This window comes from Nilaparvata lugens, chromosome 5 (genome assembly GCF_014356525.2).
Source record: "Nilaparvata lugens isolate BPH chromosome 5, ASM1435652v1, whole genome shotgun sequence".
NCBI classification, from domain to species: Eukaryota; Metazoa; Arthropoda; class Insecta; order Hemiptera; family Delphacidae; genus Nilaparvata; species Nilaparvata lugens.
In genome coordinates this window covers 34,534,388-34,556,813 of record NC_052508.1, presented here as the reverse complement: position 1 = coordinate 34,556,813, position 22,426 = coordinate 34,534,388, and the positions used below count along the sequence as shown (strand labels likewise).

The 22,426-nt window shown below is 33.7% G+C and overlaps 1 protein-coding gene across 5 annotated transcripts in view; it reads left to right on the top strand.

Annotated features, from left to right (window-relative positions):
- Positions 1-7,132: 7,132 nt before the first annotated feature.
- LOC111047095 overlaps positions 7,133-22,426 on the top strand; it is a 98,659-nt gene continuing 83,365 nt past the window's right edge. For 3 of the 5 annotated variants that reach the window (XR_005571325.1, XM_039428248.1, XM_039428249.1), the window contains exon 1: positions 7,133-7,295. The gene's annotated coding sequence lies outside the window, so the exon portion shown is untranslated. The remainder of the gene's footprint in view (positions 7,296-22,426) is intronic. The other 2 variants (XM_022332759.2, XM_039428251.1) reach the window with 1 other exon arrangement.

The window sequence follows — 22,426 nt, the reverse complement described above, 5'->3', positions numbered from 1 at the left end:
ATATTACCATATATTTTATTAGATGGCAAATAATAATAAATTAACTGTTATCACAATATTTCGTGAAACTGTTTCTCATTCGTTTTGCAACTTAAGTATAGGTACCTAACTATACTCTATACTCCTATATTTAATATAAGATAATAAATAACTACATATTATAAGAACAGGCAAAAATAGAACAAACATTTTAGATCGCTAATATTACTGTATATTCTATTAGATGGCAAATAATAATAAATTAACCGTTATCACAATATTTCGTGGAACTGTTTCTCATTTGTTTTGCAACTTAAGTATAGGTACCTAACTATACTCTATACTCCTATATTTAATATAAGATAATAAATAGTTACATATTATAAGAACGGAAAAATAAAACAATAACAATGATGAAGAATTTATAGACAATTTTAGCAAATATTATTTTCTATAATACAAATTTAGCAAATAATATTTTTTATAATACAAATTTAGCATACAATATTTTCATAGTTCAGAAAATATTACAATATAAGACAAATTAATGTAATGGAATATGGATACCTATATTGGATCTATGGAAATAAAATATTTATTATAATATTACCGAAACTTATATTTTATTATTTGGCAAATAATGATAATGAATCAACCTAAGCACAATATTCCTTGAAACGATCATTTGGCACTAGGCTTAGCCTGCATGAAACATGACCGATGAAAATATAAAAATATTTATGTATGAAAAGAAATATTTTTATCTGGCACATGCAGATTCATACATCCATAAGCACTGCATGAAACTACCATACTTTGAATATTTTTTATTGCTCCAATAAAAAAATATTATCATTTGAAAAAGGTTCTTTTTCTACACAGCGAATACAAATACCCGTCTTCTTGCCCGAAATTTCTGGTAGCTACACTAGCGCAGTGGCATCATAGCGGACTTCGCTCTTCTTAATCTTATTCTCTATATCAATGGTATACATACAGTACGGAAACTTGGCTAGTACCCTGACGCTAAAATCCGCCATCTTGTTAGGAAGCGCCGCATTGTAATAGTATTGATGGTAGGTTCGGATCACACTAATGATCCGGATCAATTGATCTGGTTAACTGCTACGAGCCAATCAGAAGACCAGGATTGGAACTTCCCAAGGTCACGTGACGTGTTTAGTATTGGCGTCATGTAAAATGCATTGGTTAGATAGGCGATTGATTACAAGTTTCCATTCTGTATTTTCTGTGGCTGTGGTTTGTCGATGCTATGGTGGATCCCCTTTTCATACAGATACCTTGAAAAGTGACCATTTCTGCACTGATTGCAGGCTGCAAAGAATCACTTTTCCGCTCTAGTGCGCAAAGTATTACTTTGCGTACTCCAGATTTGCAACATGGCAACACAAAATAGTTAGTGGGTTATATGGATGAATGGTACGCGAAAGCCAAAATTAAGTTCGTTAGAATGACTGTTTTTGGATGAGAATCATTTCAATGGCTACATTTATGATAAAATCTCATTCTAGAAATCCAAAATAAGAATAACTACAATCAGAATTCTCTGGTGTCCATGTTATTTTTATTAATATTTTTAGGCTACTTTGAGCATTTTTTCGTAATTTGAGACCGTAAATCTAGAATAATTTCTGGAAATTCTTTTTAGATAGGTAGTTGGAAAGATGGAACGAACGTAGTTACGATTTTTTTCCGCTAGGTCACGCGCCTGTCGGTTCTTCATACTTCCATCATACAAATCAGCCGTTGGCGCGTATTTTGAATGCAAATTTGTTGTTTCTTATTCGATTTTCGTAATAATTTGTGTAAAAAATGGATGTGGATAGTGTTGAATGTGATTGTGGAAGTGAGACACAATAGTAGACAGCAGCAGTAGTTCATAAAATTGACTCATAATTGAAGAAAAAAAAATAACATACAAGAAAGAAGAATATTCGAATTCCACGTTTACTCTCCAAAAAAGCTGAGTTAGAAAACTCTGTAAATGCTAGAACTAAAGCGAAATGAGTAAAACTATATCATTTCATACCTATGTAGAAAGGAATTATTTTTCAACATCAATCATATTATTTTCTTATTATAATCTTCATTATAGTACTAATTTATGATTTTTTGTAGATGGGATAAAAATAATTGACTCCTGGATAACTCTGAAATATCACGTCTATTGTCATTTCTATTAACTTCTGAACATTTATGTGTGTGATGATTGCAATAGGTACTTCATAATAAGCAATTCAAGTGCCACAATATAACGCTCAAAAAAATTTGATGAATTATGAGACTTTTTTACCTTCAATTACCTATTTTTTACATTCAATGGTAACTGTAGGAAAAATTTAATGTGAAATACGTGCGCGAAGTTCCTCTGCTGCACTCAAGAAGCCATTCCATAAACGTTTCTTTCGGTGCAGCAAACTGTCACTTTGAGCACTAGTTGCACAAATAACTATTTTGAACTCAGGAGACCTTGAAACGTATAGAAAACTTGAAATTGGGGTACCTTAATTTTTTTTGGAAAGCAATACTTTCCTTACCTATGGTAGTAGGGCAAGGAAAGTAATAATCAATAATATGAGAATAATTGTTTATTAGGCACTTCCAAAAGAAAAAGTGGAAGGTCATAGCTCTAGCAAATCTGAGGTAATCTGAATATCAGGAAATTGTCCAAGTATTTTTATTTTTTATTTTGATATGTCTAAATAACCTAAAAGATTATGTTCAATAATTATGTTTTAATGTGGTCGGTTGAGTTTATACTTTTAAATTCTTTCAAATGACAATGAGATGATATTACTATAAATGTTTTGATTCTTAAATAATAAACACAAATAAGGAAAAGTTTTTTTATCAGCTGTTTTAGCACACTTGAAATTTTGCCAATCTGAATGTCAATGTCATCAATGCTTGTTGTCATCAACTTCAGAAGTTTAGGTTAGAAGTTCTTTCCTACTCTAAAAATCTAATTCGAATGGTTTATAATATATCTTATCTGTATTTCATTCATCCAAATAAAATTATAGTATGTTATGGCTGAATACTGTATTTATTTCTAGAAGCATAAACTGATTAGGTTTCATAAACTATATGTGAAAATGTTCAGCACCAAGGATTTGCCCAAGTAGTTCCAAAATTATCCACCAGGTTTCGTGATAAACGCAGTACTATTATGATGAGGTTAGAGGTTAGATTCAATTATACCCCGAAAATTGAATTTGAATAATTCATAATATCTTATTTGTATTTCATTCATCCAAATAAAATTATAGTATCTTATTGCAAAATTCTTTATTCAATTCTAGAAGCTGATTCTGTTTCATAACTTATTTTGTAAACACGTTCACATCGAATCAGAATCAACTATTCTCGCCCCACTTGGATGTAATGAGCTGGTTTTTGTGTGTCATATGGAGGCCGAAAATGATTGTTTTCTGACCAGGCCGGTAAAAGTTTTACGGCACTACGGCTGTAAAATAACCTTGAAGTCAGCTGATTCTGATTTGATGTGATCATGTTTACAAAATAGTTTATGAAATGAAATCAGCTTCCAGAATTGAATAAAGTATTTTGCAATAAAATACTATAATTTTATTTGGATGAATGAAATACAAATAAGATATTATGAATTATTCAAATTCAATTTTCAGAGTATAATTGAATCTAACCTCTAACCTCATCATAATAGTACTGCATTTATCACGAAACCTGGTGGATAATTTTGGAACTACTTGGGCAAATCCTTGGTGCTGAACATTTTCACATATAGTTTATGGAACCTAATCAGTTTATGCTTCTAGAATTAAATACAGTATTCAGCCATAACATACTATAAACCTGGTGGATAATTCTGGAACTAATTGGGCAATATGGTGCTGAACAAATAGTTTATGAAATGGAATTAGTTTATGCTTCTAGAATTGAATAAAGTATTCTGCAATAATATACTAACATTTTATTTGGATGAATGAAATACAGATAAGATATATATTATAAGCTATTCAAATTCGATTTTCAGAGTAGGATAGAACTTCTAACCTAAACTTCTGAAGTTGATGACAAAAAGCATTGTTGACATTGACATTCAGATTGGCCAAATTTCAAGTGTGCTAAAACAGCTGATCAAAAATATTTCATTATTTGTGCTTATTATTCAATAACTGAAACATTTATGATAAAATCATCTTATTGTCATTTGAAAGAATATAAACTCAACCTCCCATATAATTGAACATAATATTTTAGGTTATTTAGACAAATCAGAATAAAAAATGAAAATACTTGGACAATTTCCTGATTTTCAGATTATCTCAGATTTGCTAGAGCTATGACATGCCACTTTTGCTTTCGGAAGTGCTTAATGAACAATTTATCTCATATATATATATATATATATATATATATATATATATATATATATATATATATGTTTATTTTTCTGTGTGGCAAAAAATAGTGTTCACGCCAAGGGCAAAAATGTTTTTCTGGCTCTCAATCTTCTCTAGTCCTCGGCCTACGGCATCAGACTTGAAAACCGATTTCGAGCCAGAAAAGTCTCATTTTCAGCCCTAGGTGCAAAATATACTATTTTGCCTCACTTGAATGTAATGAGCTGGTTTTCGTGTGTCATATGGAGGCCGAAAGTGATTGTTTTCTTACCAGGCCAGTAAAATTATTACGGCCCTAGGGCTGTAGAATAGCCTTGAAGTCAGCTGATTCTGATTTGATAGGAACATGTTTGCAAAATAGTTTAAGAAACAGAATCAGTTCATGCTTCTTAAATTGAATAAAGTATTTTGCAATAAGATACTATCATTTTATTTGGATCAATGAAATACAAATAAGATATTATAAACTATTCAAATTCAATTTTCAGAGTATAATAGAATCTAACCTCAAACCTTTAGTACTGTGTTTATCACGGGACCTGGTGGATAATTTTGGAACTAATTGGGCAATATGGGGCTGAACGTTTTCACAATAATAGTTTATGAAACGGAATTAGTTTATGCTTCTAGAATTGAATAAAGTATTCTGCAATAATATACTAACCTTTTATTTGGATGAATGAAATACAGATAAGATATATATTATAAACTATTCAAATTCGATTTTCAGAGTAGGATAGAACTTCTAACCTAAACTCCCACATTCGACGACAACAAGCATTGTTGACATTGACATTCAGATTGGCCAAATTTCAAGTGTGCTAAAACAGCTGATCAAAAAAATTTTCATTATTCATGTTTATTATTCAATAATAATTAAAACATTTATAATAATATCATCTTATTGTCATTTAAAAGAATAAAAAAGTATAAACTCAACCTCTTACATTATTGAACATAGTCTTTTAGGTTATTCAGACAAATCAGAATAAAAAATAAAAATACTTGGACAATTTCCTGATATTCAGATTACCTCAGATTTGCTATAGCTATAGCTAGACCTTCCACTTTTGCTTTTGGAAGTGCTTAATAAACAATTATTCTCATATTATTCTCATATTATTGATTATTTTTCTATGTGGCAAAAAATAGTGTTAGCACCATGGGCAAAAATGTTTTTCTGGCTCTCAATCTTCTCTAGTCCTTGAACTTGAAAACTGATTTTGAGCCGGAAAAGTCTCATTTTCGGCCCTAGGTGCGAAATATACTATTTCCTCCACCTCCTGTCTAAAGTGCTCACTTTACTCCCTAGAACATAATACTAAAGTGTCACTTTTTTGCTCTTGGTAGAAAAAACAGGAAAACTACCTAAAGCGTAAAAGTAACTCCATTTAAATAACATGGGAAGCATCTCTATTTTAAAAACGTACATTTGGAATAGGCTAGAAGGTCTAAGCTCAGATGAGGAAGCATATAGAGTAGTCATTTAACCAACTATATTCAATACCTCAACCAGACATTAGATCAATAAATGAAATTTATGTTTGTATGCTGAAATTATTACATAATATACTAAAAAAATGTATACATTATTTTTATTCCATATAATTCAAAATACAAGCCAATGAATACTCCTCATTAACTAATCAAATTTGAAACGGGAATTTCATCATAGCTGTAGTTGTGGCGGCCATTGTTGTTACAAGTTTGGCTGAAAGATAGTGCTGTTGGCGGAGAACTGTGATTACAAGCCAGCTGTTTCTGTTTACAATTTAGATTATGTAGGAACACATTGTTTGGTCAAGTACATTTTAAAAAATTATTTTATTTGTTATAAAAATGTAGGTGAAGGAAAAATGTTGTGTATATCACAAGTAAAAAATGTGTTTTCTCTCTTTGGAAAATTGTTGCCCTAGGCTTCGCCTAGGGCTTCAAACTTTTCCCTCAGGGAGAAAAAACAGTACTACAGTTTTTTTTGCACTTTCTCAGCTTTATCAAGAACAAATGAGCAGAAAATGTTTAAATTCACTACAGAAGCTCAGCTGGGGTGTAATAATGTTGTGTTAAAAGGAATTTGAAATAACGTCAAAGATACACCCAAAATCAGCGTTTTTTTGCGTTTTCTCAGTGATTTCATCAAATAGAGAAAATTTTCAAATTTAGTACAGAGGTGTAGCCAGGGTCTAAAAATTTTGTGATGAGGTGACTTTAATATTTCATCAAAGATACGCCCAAAATCAGCGTTTCTCCAACGTTTTTTTCAGCTTTTCTGTGTTTTCTCAGTAGGTACTTTGACTTTCTGATGGAATGAAGCATGTTCAAATGAAAAATGCAGGCGAGCGAAGCGAGCCCACTGATTTCATTCTTGGACAATCCAGTCGAGGGTACAGGGGGCGGAGCCCCCTTGCTGGACGGATATGGCGAGCGAAGCGAGCCTGACGGCTAGTAGTTTATAATAGGCATACCTGTAGCTCTATATGTGGATGATGCTATCAACAACATTTACGGCGGTCAAATTTGCAATAGAGAATTTATTTTTCAGCTCTATTAATCCACTTTTTTGGTTTCAAATATCGATTCTATTTCTTTCAATTTCAATTTATGAAAAACTAGGAATATTCATATTCAATAAGATTTCTCAATTATATTAAACTCAGAAGTCAGAATACTTTCAAAAACTAGATTGAAGATCCACAAAATCTAGGTAGCTGTAAAATGTTTGAAAGTTTCCTGTTTAGGTGTTCTGCCGTTGCCATTATAAAAACAGATAAGTCGGTCTACGTCTACAACTGTGTCAAGTAACAAAAACAGCTCCCTTACCTTGATCTTGATTGTTATTAATTCTCAATTTTTTAATACCTTGGATATTTACTGTTCTACGTTGGGTTTTTGCATTGTCTTGGAAAAAAGGTAACTATTTTATTTGTATACTGTCAATAATAATAGGTACTGTAACTTCTTCCACTTGCTTGCTCCGTCATAGCGATTATATAGGCCTAGTTATGCCTTGATTACAGTTTGATGTTTTAAAGATTTTTTTTGTGCTTTCGAAATGTTTTTCATCAATGGTAAATGATGAAGGTTCAATTCCTTGGCGGCGTCTCGAGATCAGTTAATGCGCGTCTAGAAAAGTGTGGTTAGAGATGCCGCGGCTAGAGAACATAACTTATTAATTTATTAGATTTGATGATTCGTTAGAAAAAACTATTGTAAAAGCAATATTTATAGTAGCCAACATTTTTAATTTATGTGTCTCCTTAATGTTTTTTCAAAATAAATAAAATTAAATGAGTCATCAAATCTAATTTATAGGTTATGTGCCTAACTACGGATGCATGGAACCCGGCCTCATTCTATTTCCTAAAAATCGCAGGATTGACAAGATTACTAACATCAGAATATTGTAAATAAATTTATAAATATAGCCTATTCAAATGTTTTAGTAATTACGGTACTCAGTCAACTTTACTTTGTTCTATAGTTTATCTGATCGAAAATGTACCATTATTATTATTATTGTTTTTTAGCACAATAGCATAAAAATCGCCAACGGGACGGCTCTTGTAATATTTTTTAAATTTACTTATTCACTAACATGTTACTTGTCTTGTCTTCTCCGCAGTCTGGTGACCGTGGAATCGTCAAAATGTCTTCCATTCGATAAGGTTTCTTTCAGTGTTGGTTCCCAGTTCGTCCCGTATAGTAACTGTATGCTCCTGCACATACTCCGTAGTGGTGTAGTAAGGTCTCTATCAGATAGCGCTTGAGTGCCTTAGCAAAGAGAGTATCATCCTCAATAATCTTCAGTGTATCCGGCAGTTTGTTGTAGAAGAAGGCTCCTGCATAAGCTGGAGAGTCCTTCAATTTAGTGAGACGGTGCATTGGGAGGTCTATGTCCTTGATATTTCTAGTATTGTTACCATGTCTGTCACCTCTTAGTGTAGGTTTTGTCTTCTTTGCTAAGATTGTTGTCTTCAGGATATAATATAAAAATCACTGTGGCTTGTATGTTCCATTGTGTACACTTTCAGTATTGTTCTCAGCGCTCTTTTTTGAATGACTATGACTTTACTAAATAATATAATTTATTTCCACAAGAAAAGAACAAAATAAACAAAGAACTTATTCAAGTGTAAGAAAATAGCCAAATACCTATAAATACTAAGATAATGACACATAATAATGGAGTATAATACATAAAGGAAATTCATTACTTAAATACTAAAAAAGAAATAATAATACTGATAAATCTCCTTTCTTACCTACACTATAGAGCTATAAGTATATAAAAAATATGTGGAAATAGTCAACCATGCAAGTGATCCATGTAAGATCTCCTTTCTTACCTACACTATAGAGCTATAAGTAAAAAATATGTGGAAATAGTCAACCATGCAAGTGATAAAATCACTATACAAATGATAGCAATATTTCCACACCCTTTCCTCGTATTCGGCAATGCGATATTTCTCATCACTTTGATCGTACAAAACTGGAAAATTCCGTATCTCTTCAAGTTTTTAATGCTTTTCTCTTTTCAACAATACCCTTGAAATTGAAATTCGACCAGTAGTTTTCCAGTTATTGAGTATTTAATGACCAGAAGTAGGCATATTCTGAAAATATTGAAAAATTGATAGATCTCAAAAACTAAGGTCGATAGGAAAAAAGTTTACAAAACATTTTTTGTCAGAAATGTCGAGTAGAATCTATGGTTAACGGCTGTTACAACCTTGGTGGGACACTCTGTATATAAATATACATAAAAATTTGCGGCGAAGGATACCCTGAACCCCATCCACCTGAGGGCTATTCCCAAGGTGTCGTCCGATGAGCAATTCAGCAAAAAATAGTTCACTGAGCGATCCATTGCTCAGAATAACAATAAGGATAGGCAGACGCTAAGATTGGGAGGACTTGGGTGTCATTAATCATCAGGAACTGTGACAGAGGAAGACTAAATGGGTAGTGTCGTGTGTATACTCGTAATACGATATATTGATGATAATGATTGAATCAGAACTTCGGAATCCACCACCTTCCATAAAAACCAATCATTTGTTGTTAAATAATAATTTTATCCAATGAACTGTTATCAATTTTACAAACTGTTCTCAAAAGTCTGTGCAACTGACTAACATTTTACTGGTGACAATAGAAAAAATCGATTTGGGTACTATTACTGGTGATAGTAAAAAAACTCCTTAAGGCTGTGCAAAGGCTAAAAATAAACTCTCTACTGGTGATATTTTTCAAAGTTTTTCGATTTGTGTATCATCAAGCTGCCAAAATAAAAAAGTTTTCATGAGAAAACATTTTTTCCCATAATTTTTTCTCTTAATTTTTGAGGTATGAGCGCCTAAAGTTTAAATTTTTGGGATAGAACATTTCAAATTCGGTAAGAGATAAATCCATGAAATTTAGAGGATATTGTTGATCTTATATACTCATATATCTTATATAACTTACTTCATGGTATTGTTGATCGAGTAAAACAGAAATTTTCTGAAAATATAGATTTCTGAGAAAGTTATTCAATTTACAAAAAATGCTCAACTTGAAAATATTCAAATCGAAAAACTTAGAAAAATATCACCAGTTGAAAGTTTAATTTTAACCTTTGCACAGCCTAAGGGTGTGAATTTCCGAAAAAGCTATTCCATTTTCTAAAAATGACTGAATAACTAAATTCCAGTTTTTTATTGACGATTGTAGATTGGCATGAAATTGAAATATTTGTGATTGCTTGTGAATGTAAAAAAGTAAATTCGTATGGCTTTTGTTGGTGGGGAGTCCCTTGCGGGAAGGTCCCACCGCCTGAATATATAATTTAAGCCGTCAATGGGCCTTAAGACTGTCATACTTCAGCCGGGACCGACAGTTTAACGTGCCCATCCGATAACACGGGAGTGATCTGGTTAAAAAACTTTTGGTATCGAGAGGGTTTGAACCCGGGATCTCTTTGCTGCTACGCAGGCACTCTATCCACTAGACCACGGATCACTCCTGTGAATGTAGATTGCTTTAGATGTGAAGTTGATCTTCAGATCACGTTTTACAACTGAAAATATTTGGCCTCAAGTCCCCAAAGAAAAATATCCAATTATTATTCAAGTTGCATTGAGGTTGAAAGCCATGCTCAGCTCTACCTACTTGTGTGAATCATCTTTTTCAAGTATGAAATTCATGAAAAATCGATATAGGAACATTTTTTGGATAACTGCATCAGAATGGCGGCTACAGCATACACTCCAAACATCAATAAAATATTGATGGCCAAAAAGATTTCCACTTCTCTCATTGAAATTAATGCACATTTCAACTTTTGTTATACTTTTTGCTATGAGATAAGTAGATTCCAACAATAGAAATGTACCTTTATAGGCAATAAAAGATACTTTCTCTATTGTAATATTCGTTTGTAGCTCACTAGAATATTTATAAATGCTATTCCAGCTTACAGGCTCATAAGTTTGGCGACCACTGCACTAGACAATACAGTTGACCTGTGCAGGCGTCACAAAACAAGAGTTTATTGTTAGGGATAACCGGAATTCTGTAACACCCTACAAAATTTCCAAATGACGACCCTCCCTTTCTTGGATCCGTCCCTTTTTCTTGGTAATATTTCTTCAAGGATGCCGATTCTATTATTGATATATTGGTAAATTCCTAAAACTTCTTATTGTTTCAATGAACATGAGGGTCTTGTAAATAAGATCTATGTAATTTTGAAACATTTAAGTCAATCTTAGGGCTGGTGTGAAGTTGGCTGGCAATAATTGTAACTACACAATCTAGTATCTAGACGCCTCAACAATCGTCAAAAAAATCCTAAATTTGTCAAAACAAAACTGAACCAACGATTATTAGCAATTCTATTTGATCGTCTGTTATCATTTCGACCAACTTCACAGACGTACTATACAGTACTACTTTGTTTTTACACTTAGGTGGCGAATGTTACACAATTTCCATCTAGTCTGGGCGCAAATGTCATGAATAAGGCACTCCGTGGTCATTTTTGAGTAACAGCCGTGGAAGATGTCTCAATTTCTTCGTTAGGTCTAGCATAATAAGGATCGTGATGATGATAAGTATAAATCACAGGCAAACACCTCGGAAACAAGATGGCCGCCAAAATTTTCAGGGTTTTGCTATATCGCTTGTAAGTATTTCAATAACCGTTCAAGATATTCAACCGTTTTTTAGACAAAGATTAGATTCATTAGATTCTGGTGCGTTTTCCCATAGGCATGAGGTAACAGGCTAGAACTATAAAATCGATTTTTTCATGACTACCTCGAGATAGAGACTTGCAAATGGTATCAATCTCTTCGTTAAAACAAGACGAATAAGAATATTGATGATGGAAACAACGAAAATATTCTACATCATTGAAAAATTCAAGATGGCGGTCATTATTGACAGAAATTTTTATATCGCTTGTTATTCAGTTATTGTGAGAGATATCGGATTGGTTTTACCACCAGTGTTTAGAATTAACCAAACAATGATGTTTGAGAGAATCATCTCATTTCGACCACTCTTTCCATTATTTAGGTATTTAACTTCAAAAACTTGAAACATACATTTTTCGGGGACAATATTTCACTTTCCACTCTGTACATGTATTCGCAGTGAACAAACACTAGTATTATTGGCACAGTGTTGTAGAATATTTCCAAAGCTTCAAAATGACATCTGGTTGGAGGCTGTAAGTCCATATCTTACGGCTGAAGCGTCATCGGAAAAAGAGTAAAAAGTACTGTTTGCAGCGGAAAACACACTTTTTCCACCAAATGCCAATCCCAACAATTAGAAAACCGTGTAACTCATGACTCCTTGAACGTACAGACTTGGGAATGGTATCAATCTCTTCATAATGATGTGTAGGAAGAGATTATCCATGATGGCAATCTCAAAAAATGTTTGTAATCATGAAAAAACAAGATGGCGTCATAAATATGTCGATTTTCAAGAAATTGTCTGTAATTCTAATAATGTCGAGGATATCGGATCAATTCAGCCATCTGAAAGCTCCAAAATAATCATACTACAATATATGAAAGATTTATCCAATTCCACCAACTTTTACTGGTAAATATAACTTTCACATTCACGGAGACATCTTCACGGCTGTTACTCAAAAATAACCACGGAATGACATTTGCGCCCGGACTAATCATGAACCTCAATTCCTCGTTGATTTTGAATACTTTATATTCAACAGAGCTTAATCTCTAAAAAAGTACCGCATGCAGCTTTACCGTGCTGAGAGTTTGGAATGGTTACGTCCGATTAGCGATTTCCGATGAGTAATTTTGGGGGTTAGCAGTCCGCTGAGCGATCCATTGTTCAGGATAACAATGAGGATAGGCAGACGCTATGAATGGGAGGTCTTGGGTGTCATTCATCAACAGAGGCAGGCCACAAGCGTATGTATATACTTGCAATACATTAATGATGATTGAATCAGTACCTATCACCTTCCATAAAAAGGAATCAGTAATAATTGTTGAGCAAAGATCGAATAGCTTTCTGCTTCGAACAGTTCAAATTCATCTTCATTTTGACCTATAATATATCTATATATATAAATTTACAATTCCAACAAGTTCTATCAATCATCTGCATTTCTTCAATTGAATGAGTAACACTATTGCAAATAGATATATAAGGTATAAAGTATCTCACATATATCAAGAAGATTTAAGATCAACTTCACATCTAAAGCAATCTACATTCACAAGCAATCACAAATATTTTAATTAATGCCAATCTACAATCGTCAATAAATAGCTGGAATTTAGTTATTCAGTCATTTTTAGGAAATGGAATAGCTTTTTCAAAAATTCACACCCTAAGGCTGTGCAAAGGTTAAAATTAAACTTTCTACTGGTGATATTTTTCAAAGTTTTTCGATTTGAATATTTTCAAGTTGAGCATTTTTTGTAAATTGAAGAATAACTTTCTCAGAAATCTATATATTCAGAAAATTTCTGTTTTACTCCATCAACAATACCATGAAGTATATAAGATATATGACTATATAAGATCAACAATATCCTCTAAATTTCATGGATTTATCTCTTACCGAATTTGAAATGTTCAATCCCAAAAATTTAAACTTTAGGCGCTCATATCTCAAAAATTAAGAGAAAAAATTATGGGAAAAAATGTTTTCTTATGGAAACTTTTTCATTTTGATAGCTTGATGATATAAAAATCGAAAAACTTTGAAAAATATCACCATTAGCCTTTGCACAGCGTTAAGGAGTTTTTTTACTATCACCAGTAATAGTACCCAAATCGATTTTTTCTATTGTCACCAGTAAAATGTTAGTCAGTTGCACAGACTTTTGAGAACAGTTTGTAAAATTGATAACAGTTCATTGGATAAAATTATTATTTAACAACAAATGATTGGTTTTTATGGAAGGTGGTGGGTTCCGAAGTTCTGATTCAATCATTATCATCAATATATCGTATTACGAGTATACACACGACACTACCCATTCAGCCTTCCTCTGTCACAGTTCCTGATGATTAATGACACCCAAGTCCTCCCATTCTTAGCGTCTGCCTATCCTTATTGTTATTCTGAGCAATGGATCGCTCAGTGAACTATTTTTTGCTGAATTGCTCATCGGACGACACCTTGGGAATAGCCCTCAGGTGGATGGGGTTCAGGGTATCCTTCCTCGCAAATCTATATATTTATGTAAATAATATAAAAGAGAAAATATCCAAATTTAGTGGAGAAGCTCAGCTAGGGTGTAAGAATGTTGTAGTAGGAGGACTTTGGAATAACGCAAAAGATACACCTAAAATAAACGGGTTTTCCAGTGTTTAAGAATATTTCTGCGTTTCCTCAGTTTTAAAAAGAAGTAATAGACAGAAAATTTTCAAATTTGGTAAACAGGTGCGTACAGATTCACGCACCGCGAACACGACCAATCCACTTTCCATCAGCTGATTATATCTGTATTCGTACAGAAACGGTAAGATACAGATATAAAAAGCTTGGCATCAGCTGTTAAAAAATGAATTGCACGTGTTCGCGGCGCGTAAATCTGTACGCACCTCAAGGTCCATGTTATACGAGCGCTGATAACTTGAGTTAGGAATGTTACTTCCATAGTGCGCGCTAACAACGCTGTGTGTAATTTGGTTTAGCGCTGCCAGCGCCGCGTTAACGCCGCGGCATTAGCGCTCGTATAACATGGGCCTTAGATGTAGAAAATGTTCTATTAGAAGAGCTGTGGAATAACGTCAAACATAGGCCCGAAATAAGTGTTTCTTCTTTTTGTCAGTTTTTTTCAAATTAGGTACAAATGTTCACAGGGTGAACAAATGTCAGCTAGGGTCTAAAACTATTATGTTGAGAGGTGCCCAATATTTCACCGAAGATACGCTCAAAGCTGGCGTTTTCCAAGTTTTTCTATATTTTTCGGTTTTTTTATTATTTTATGGACAGGAATTGTTTACATCATTCTGTTCCACAGGTCCATGTAATATTTTTTTAGGTTCAGAGTATGCTGTTTTTCCAGGGGTCTCAGGAACAACTGAATTTAAAAGTGTAAACTTGAGGAAATGGCGGTGATAAATTAGAGGGATTCTTTTCTCCAGTTTTTCATTTAGTTTTCTATGCATATTTCTTCGGAAAATTCATACTTGAGAGAGTTTAATATGAATGTTTTGTAAGTTAACCACGTCATTCCTATCTCAAATTTCAAAGGCCTGAACTGAATACAATAATTTTCATAATATCCTAACAAAGTCTCTACAGAGAAATATTTATTCATTCCAATGGAAACACGATTTTTTCCATCCTGCACTACATAATTCGAATCAAACGGTTCCTAAAATTCTCTTTTGACTGTTTGATGGAAAGAAGCATGCCTATATGAAAAATGTAGACGAGCGAAGTGAGCTTGCCGACTAGTATCAAATAGTTTTCATCAATAAAACGTATAGTATTGTACTTTGAAATTTTTCAATTCACTTCAATTTTTTATAATATTATTGCTGCTGGATCCTCCTTGATCCGCCACTGCCTGTGATTCCATGACCCCTGGACCCCGGCAGTGTCAATGGGACTCGCTTCGTTCGCCTGCAAATCCCATTGAAACGGATTCCTCTTGTACATCATATCAGTCAAAAGAGTATTTTGAAGTTGCTTCAATCGCTTGTTGTTTTGAAATGTGGCTCTTGGATAAAAACCTACAAATATGAACCAATACTCAAGCTGAACCTCATTATGAAGTTTGAACTATTGGTTCTTGAAAAATGTGATATAACTCTTAAAAAAGTGATGAATGACTGGGAAAAGCAGGCGTGATTTCAGGAAATCCATAGAGTTAGTGCATGAACTATATATATGTCAGTTTACTCGCGAAAACTCCGGCACTCAGAGCGAGCGAGGAGCTTGGTTGCTTGCACGCTAGCGTCAACTAGCCTCCCCGACAGTAAATACCCTACTGGTTCAGAGGGGACTAGTTGTCGGGACCGTAGACGACAACTAAGCTCCCCGTCAGTAAAGCTCCTCTTTCAGGAGCTCAGTTGACGCTGTCAGTAAATCCCCTCGAATGTGGTTTTAAAAGGAGCTTTACTGTCGGGGAGACTAGTTGGCGCGTTCCCCCTATAGGTACTGCAAGCTGAGCTGGGGCATCCCCTTACTTACCAACCTTGTGATATGAAAATGCAGAACATAACGTAATAACGAGGAATGTGTTTTGCGAAAATTCTATCGGTTAGGTTGGCACAATCGAAGTTTTAAGCGCCCAGTTGATGAACCGCATGTCTGCTGTTTACAGTTTGAGGCTTTGAGGTTATCCTAAAAATCTTGAAAACAACATGGTACGCGTCGCACTGATTCTTATTATTGAGAATAATTTATTCTATTAAACATTATTCTATAAATATACTGGTGCAAATAATGTATCTGTAGAAGTAATAGTGTTAGTTACAGTTTGTGTGGTGTTATAATCTTGTAGTGTGAATACTGAATAGTAGTTATATTATGGAACCATCAATAGATTCAGTTTGTGCTCTCTTAAGCCGGGTCCAGACGCTCAAGTTTAACAATAGACTGATCGTCTGGTTCAAGCAAGACAGATGTAAAATTGCGTCCACACGTATCCGTCTTATGTCGTCCGTTTTCCTATTTTTGTGCTCACAAGCTCAGTTCGTCATCAACTATGGAAGAGCTAGTACTCTTGGCCACTTTTGTTTTGTGTGTAAAAAATAGGAAGAAAGGTAGGCTAGAGTTCATTGTTCACGTTGGAGTAGAGACTGGTTGTTAAAAAGACACAAATTTTCTCATGTTGCATTGCTTCGAGAATTGCAAGATGAATCTGAAAATATGTTTATAATTTTGTTTATATGTTCCTCATTTACGGTGAAACGCGGCAATAGATTTTCATTAAATTTATGTTTTGTTCCTCTTTAAATTACGCGTCGACATATATATATATATATATATATATATATATATATATATATATATGTATATAGGCTTACAAGGTTTTTTGAAATTTTGTATTTTAAGATTAATACAAAAGGAAAAGAAGTCTCTTTCGAACGCCAATATTACTGTAAAAATCAGACTAACCTATAGACATCATAAATCAGCTGTCGAGTGGATTATTACTTGCATGCAATTAATATCCCATTGTAATTTGGTAAAAAATCAGCTGTCGTGTGGACTATTAATAGCAATCAATGAGGCATGCAATATTGATAACTCGATGTAGCTTATTATTTTATCTCCCGACTATTCTCTGCTTTCAACTCGGTAAGCTTTTAATGATATTAGCATAGTTGTTTAAAACAAATTATTAGCATTCTAATGCTATTCTAATGCTAATAATTATTTTTAATATTAATAATCATTGTCGATACTACTAAAATCATAATATCAACATCAAATTCTGAGAGTATCATGAGAATCAGAATATATACCAGAATTATACACCAGAATATAAGATCACTGTACAATAAATTGGATAGGTTAGAAATATTCATTGATTCAGAGAAGCCAGATTTTCTTATTTTATCCGAGCATGGTCTAAGGGATAGTGAGCTGAGTTGTACTACTCTGTATAATATGCGCCTTATTGACAGTTATTGTAGAAAAAATAAGAATATGGGAGGGGTTTGTATATATCATAATATTAGTCGGCAACCATTGAGTATTCTGAAAGTTAATGTTGATGAGTACTGTATTGAGGGTTGCATTGAACTGGCTTGTTGTAGATTCAATTTAAAAAAGAAAATATATATTCTGCTCGGTGTTTACCGGCCGCCAAACGGTGACATAAATTTGTTTTTCAGTAATTTAACCAATGTTTTTGACAATTTATTGATGAACATGGAAATCAAATTTATTTGTGCAGGTGACTTTAATATTGATTTTATGTTGGACTCCCCTCATCGTACGGCCTTCCTCTGCATAATGAAGCAATTTAATTTAATTTATAATGTAAAGGTTCCTACTAGAATAACTACTCATAGTAGTACAGCAATCGACAACATAATTACTAGTGATACATTAACAAAGATAAATGTGGAAGTTATAAATTCATGGCTTTCCGACCATACCGCTCAGTGTATTGAATTGTCATTGGGGAAACGTTCCCGCGAAGCAGGAGTTTCAGACAGTGCAACTGTTACTTTTCGGAATTGCAGTACGGATAATATAAACAGTTTGGAGGCATCTTTGGCAGGTGTGGACTGGAATTCATATTTCAATTTCAATTTGGGAGATACAAATAAAAAGTATGAGGTTTTTCATGATATTTTCCTTTACTTATATAATATGCATTGTCCCTTAGTAACCAAAACTTTATCTAAGACTAAAAAGATGAAACAAAACTGGATGACAAAAGAAATTCAACAAATAAGAATTTTACTGAAAATCGCAACAAGTAGGGCACACTCAGTGGCTGACTTCGACACTTCACTTATAAACAAAGTTAAGAAACACTATGACCAATTAGTAATTGATGCAAAAAAAGATTTCTATGGTAACAAAATAAAGAATGCAACAAACAAATCTAAATCCAGCTGGAAGTTAATCAATCAATTTAGAGGGAAAAGTTCCAATAGAAAAATTGAGAAAATAACTCTCAATATTGAAGATGTACTTATCACTGACCATCAAGAGATCGCTTCTGAATTTAATAACTTTTTTGCATCCGTTGCTGAAAGAGTTGGTACTGTCTTGAATGAGTCTCATGGGAACCCAGGTGAAGAATTCGAAATCAATAGCTCTGAGACATCATAAAATAAATTTGTTCTATATCCCACAAATGAAGATGAAATATTGGAAATAATTAAGAATCTCAAGTCGAAATGTAATGTAGGTTATGATGATGTCTCTGTTAAGGTTCTGAAGCAGTGCAGGAGAGCAATAGTTCACCCACTGGTTTGTATGATTAACTCTATGTTTGAATGTGGAATTTTTCCAGATCTTTTAAAAATAGCCAAAGTTCTTCCACTTTTCAAGGATGGGGACAGACTAGACATAAACAACTACAGACCCATATCAATATTGACAGCTCTCTCAAAAATATTTGAAACAATAATCCTCATACGACTGGCAGCATACTTGAAGGAAAATGATATTATATCCCTACATCAACATGGTTTTGTGAAACATAAGTCGACCAGTACCGCTCTTATAGAATTTTTCGAAGGTGTGATACATGAGTTAGAAGGAGGTAACTACACAACAGGTGTCATGCTTGATCTTTCCAAAGCTTTTGACTGCATGAACCACAAGATACTTTTGAAAAAGTTGATTGGACTAGGGATAAGCGGTACAGAAAATAAACTGGTAGAGTCATACCTAACTGATCGTTATCAGTATGTTTCCATCCCTAGTGATAAAGAATTAGTGACATCAAATCTAGTTAAAATCACATCAGGAGTGCCTCAAGGTTCTATCTTGGGACCTCTCCTTTTCATTCTGTATATAAATGATATTTCCTTAGCAGTTCCACAAAATAAACTCACATTATACGCAGATGACACCTCCTTAATTTTTTCCGATTTTAGTTTAGAGGAACTCGAGAAAAAATGTAATCTATTATCAAACAGTTTAGTTCAATATTTCAATTCACTTTCCCTCTCAGTAAACTCGAGAAAAAGTCGACTAATAAATTTCAGCCTCAGACATAGCCATGTAGAGCCCAAGCTATACATCGGCTGTGATCCTGTTGAAAATACAGATTCTGTTAATCTACTCGGTCTAGAGATAGATTCAAAACTTGCATGGGATTCGCACGTCGAAAAATTAATAAATAGATTAAGCAAAGGCTTATTTGTATTAAGAAATATGGTGAAATTAGTACCTTTATCCGTTTCAAGAATGGTTTATTTTGCCTTATTTGTTTCCCATGCAGCGTATGGTATTGAATTGTGGGGTGGGTGTCCAAATATTCACTTCCAAAGGGTATTCAAGCTTCAAAAAAGAGCAATCCGCTACCTGGCTGGTCTTGGGTTTAATGATTCGTGTAGAGAGGCTTTTGTGGACTTGAATATACTTACGCTACCATCAATTTATATCTTCAAACTGTTAATTTTCACTCATAAGCATTTATCTGATCTAAATACAATTGCTGATATCCACACTTATAACACCAGAGGGAGGAATAAACTGTCTTTGAGACAACACCGACTGCAGCTGTACGAGAAAATGCCCTCTTATATTGGAGCTAAGTTGTTTAACAACTTACCTACCGAGCTGCAGTCCTTGTCTGATATAAAAGCTTTCAAGAGTAAAGTGTATAAATTCCTGGTTTCACAAGCCTACTACAGTGTGAAGGATTTTAGTGATAAAAGGTAGCATAGTTTGTAGGTAGGCCTACTCTAGTCTTCCATGTGTGCTTTTTATTGTGTACTTATTATTTTTACTTATTAAGACCTGACGTTATTCATCTGTATATTATAAAGTGTACTGTGTTGAATAAAATATTATCTTATCTTATCTTATCTTATCTTATCTAATCAAGAAAGAAAAAAAGCGTTATATAAAATCGATAAAAAAACTTACTTATTTTCAAGTACTCGCGAGCCATTTTATTAATTTGAGGGCGCTGAATCCGAATCTGAAATCACAATTTCTCTATCTCCATTTTTACGCGATTTAGGTTTTGGTAGATAGGCAAAAGACGGACAGTTTGATAGAAAAAGATTCCCGGCCGATACATTTTAAGTTTGATGACTTAAGCTTGAAGACCCATCCGTTTTACCATCCAGACGCAATGACTTACGTGTTCCGACTTTTGCTTGAGCAAAAGACTGAAGCTAAACTTGAGCGACTGGACCGGGCTTTAGAGACACAATTCTCCAAGTGGACTGATAGTGACAAAAAATATCAATGTGAGCGATCAGTCCAGTCAATATAGACATAAAAAAGGGGTGTGCTTGCAATTTATATTGTAGCTCTGATTTTGTAATATATTATTTGAGTACATAAGAGAAGTCCAGAACCAATTTCTTCATGCAAAATTTCCTTGTGCTAGATACATAGTGGCCCAAAAACCTCGTATCTTCGGCTCATTTTCCAGTTTTCAGCTATTTCTGCCAAATCTCGTAATCGGACAGAAAAATTTGCCCTTGCCTTTTTTTTAGATTAAAAAATTATGAATAGAGTGAGATCATTCAGAACTCTCTATCTCTAATGAGTACTGAGTTATGTTTTTTCAAAAAATGAGTGAAATTTGAAGAAAAAATCAATTTTGATGAATTTTAGTTTTTGATCAACGATATCTTCCGATTGTTACCATTTAGATGTATATTTCAAAATCCCTCTGGGCGTATTTTTGTGCTCTACAATCTGAGATCAGGTAGAGCGCTCTATTTTAAAAAGATTTCCAGGTACACCTGACAACAATGCTCTTTGTATTGTGAAAAACACCTAATTTTCAGCTTGAACCATCAACACCAACTACATTGTCCTCACATTAATATTTCGCACAATGTCATAAGTTCATGATATTATGTTCTATGAGAATCACCCATTAGATGCACTTCATTCCAGTATTTCCTAGTGGAGAGGCGCGCTCAAGGTCACCTCAAGGATCAAAATTTCAAACCCTTATAACTTTTGACACAATTAGGTGTTTTTCTTCTAAAAAAAAGCGAGGGCAAATTTTTCTGTCCGATTACGAGATTTGGCAGAAATAGCTGAAAACTGGAAAATGAGCCGAAAATACGTGGTTTTTGTGCCACTCTGTATCTAGCACAAGGAAATTTTGCATGAAGAAATTGGTTCTGAACTTCTCTTATGTACCTGAATAATATATTACAAAATCAGAACTACAATATAAATTGCATATTGATAAACAGAACACAATTCTCTAAAATGACCGTGTTTATATTTCACAGCTGCCTATATGTCTTCTTATGAATTTCGGGGATGCGATATTTTGATTTTTCACATACTAACTCGCTCACTCACTTTTTACTATCCACAGCTGTTTCAGCTAAGGATGAATTATCCTTTTAATGTCGTTCAGCGAGTTTCCCCAAGGATGAGCCCCAGTGCAATCGAATTTTTATATCATAAACCTACTATGTTCCAAATTTCGTGAAAATCGTTAGAGCCGTTTTCGGGATCCGTTGAACATAAATATATACCCATATAATCACATCACCAGATAACCGCATAACCATATAAATATATACAGAAATTGCTCGCTTAATATAATAGAATAGGATAACAGCTGGCATAAAAAGCAAAAATGTCAAACATGAAATTGAAACAGTAGCGATCATCAAAATTAGGTTATTATCTTCATCTGATCTAAAGTAACCAAATTATTGACCGAGCGAAGTGAGGTCTAAGATTCAAGTCGATGGTTTGGCATTTCTCTCAATGTTTATATGTTGCGCATTTACGGCGAAACGCGGTAATAGATTTTCATGAAATTTGACAGGTATGTTCCTTTTTTAATTGCGCGTCGACGTATATACAAGGTTTTTGGAAATTTTGCATTTCGAGGATAATATAAATGAAAAAGGAGCCTCCT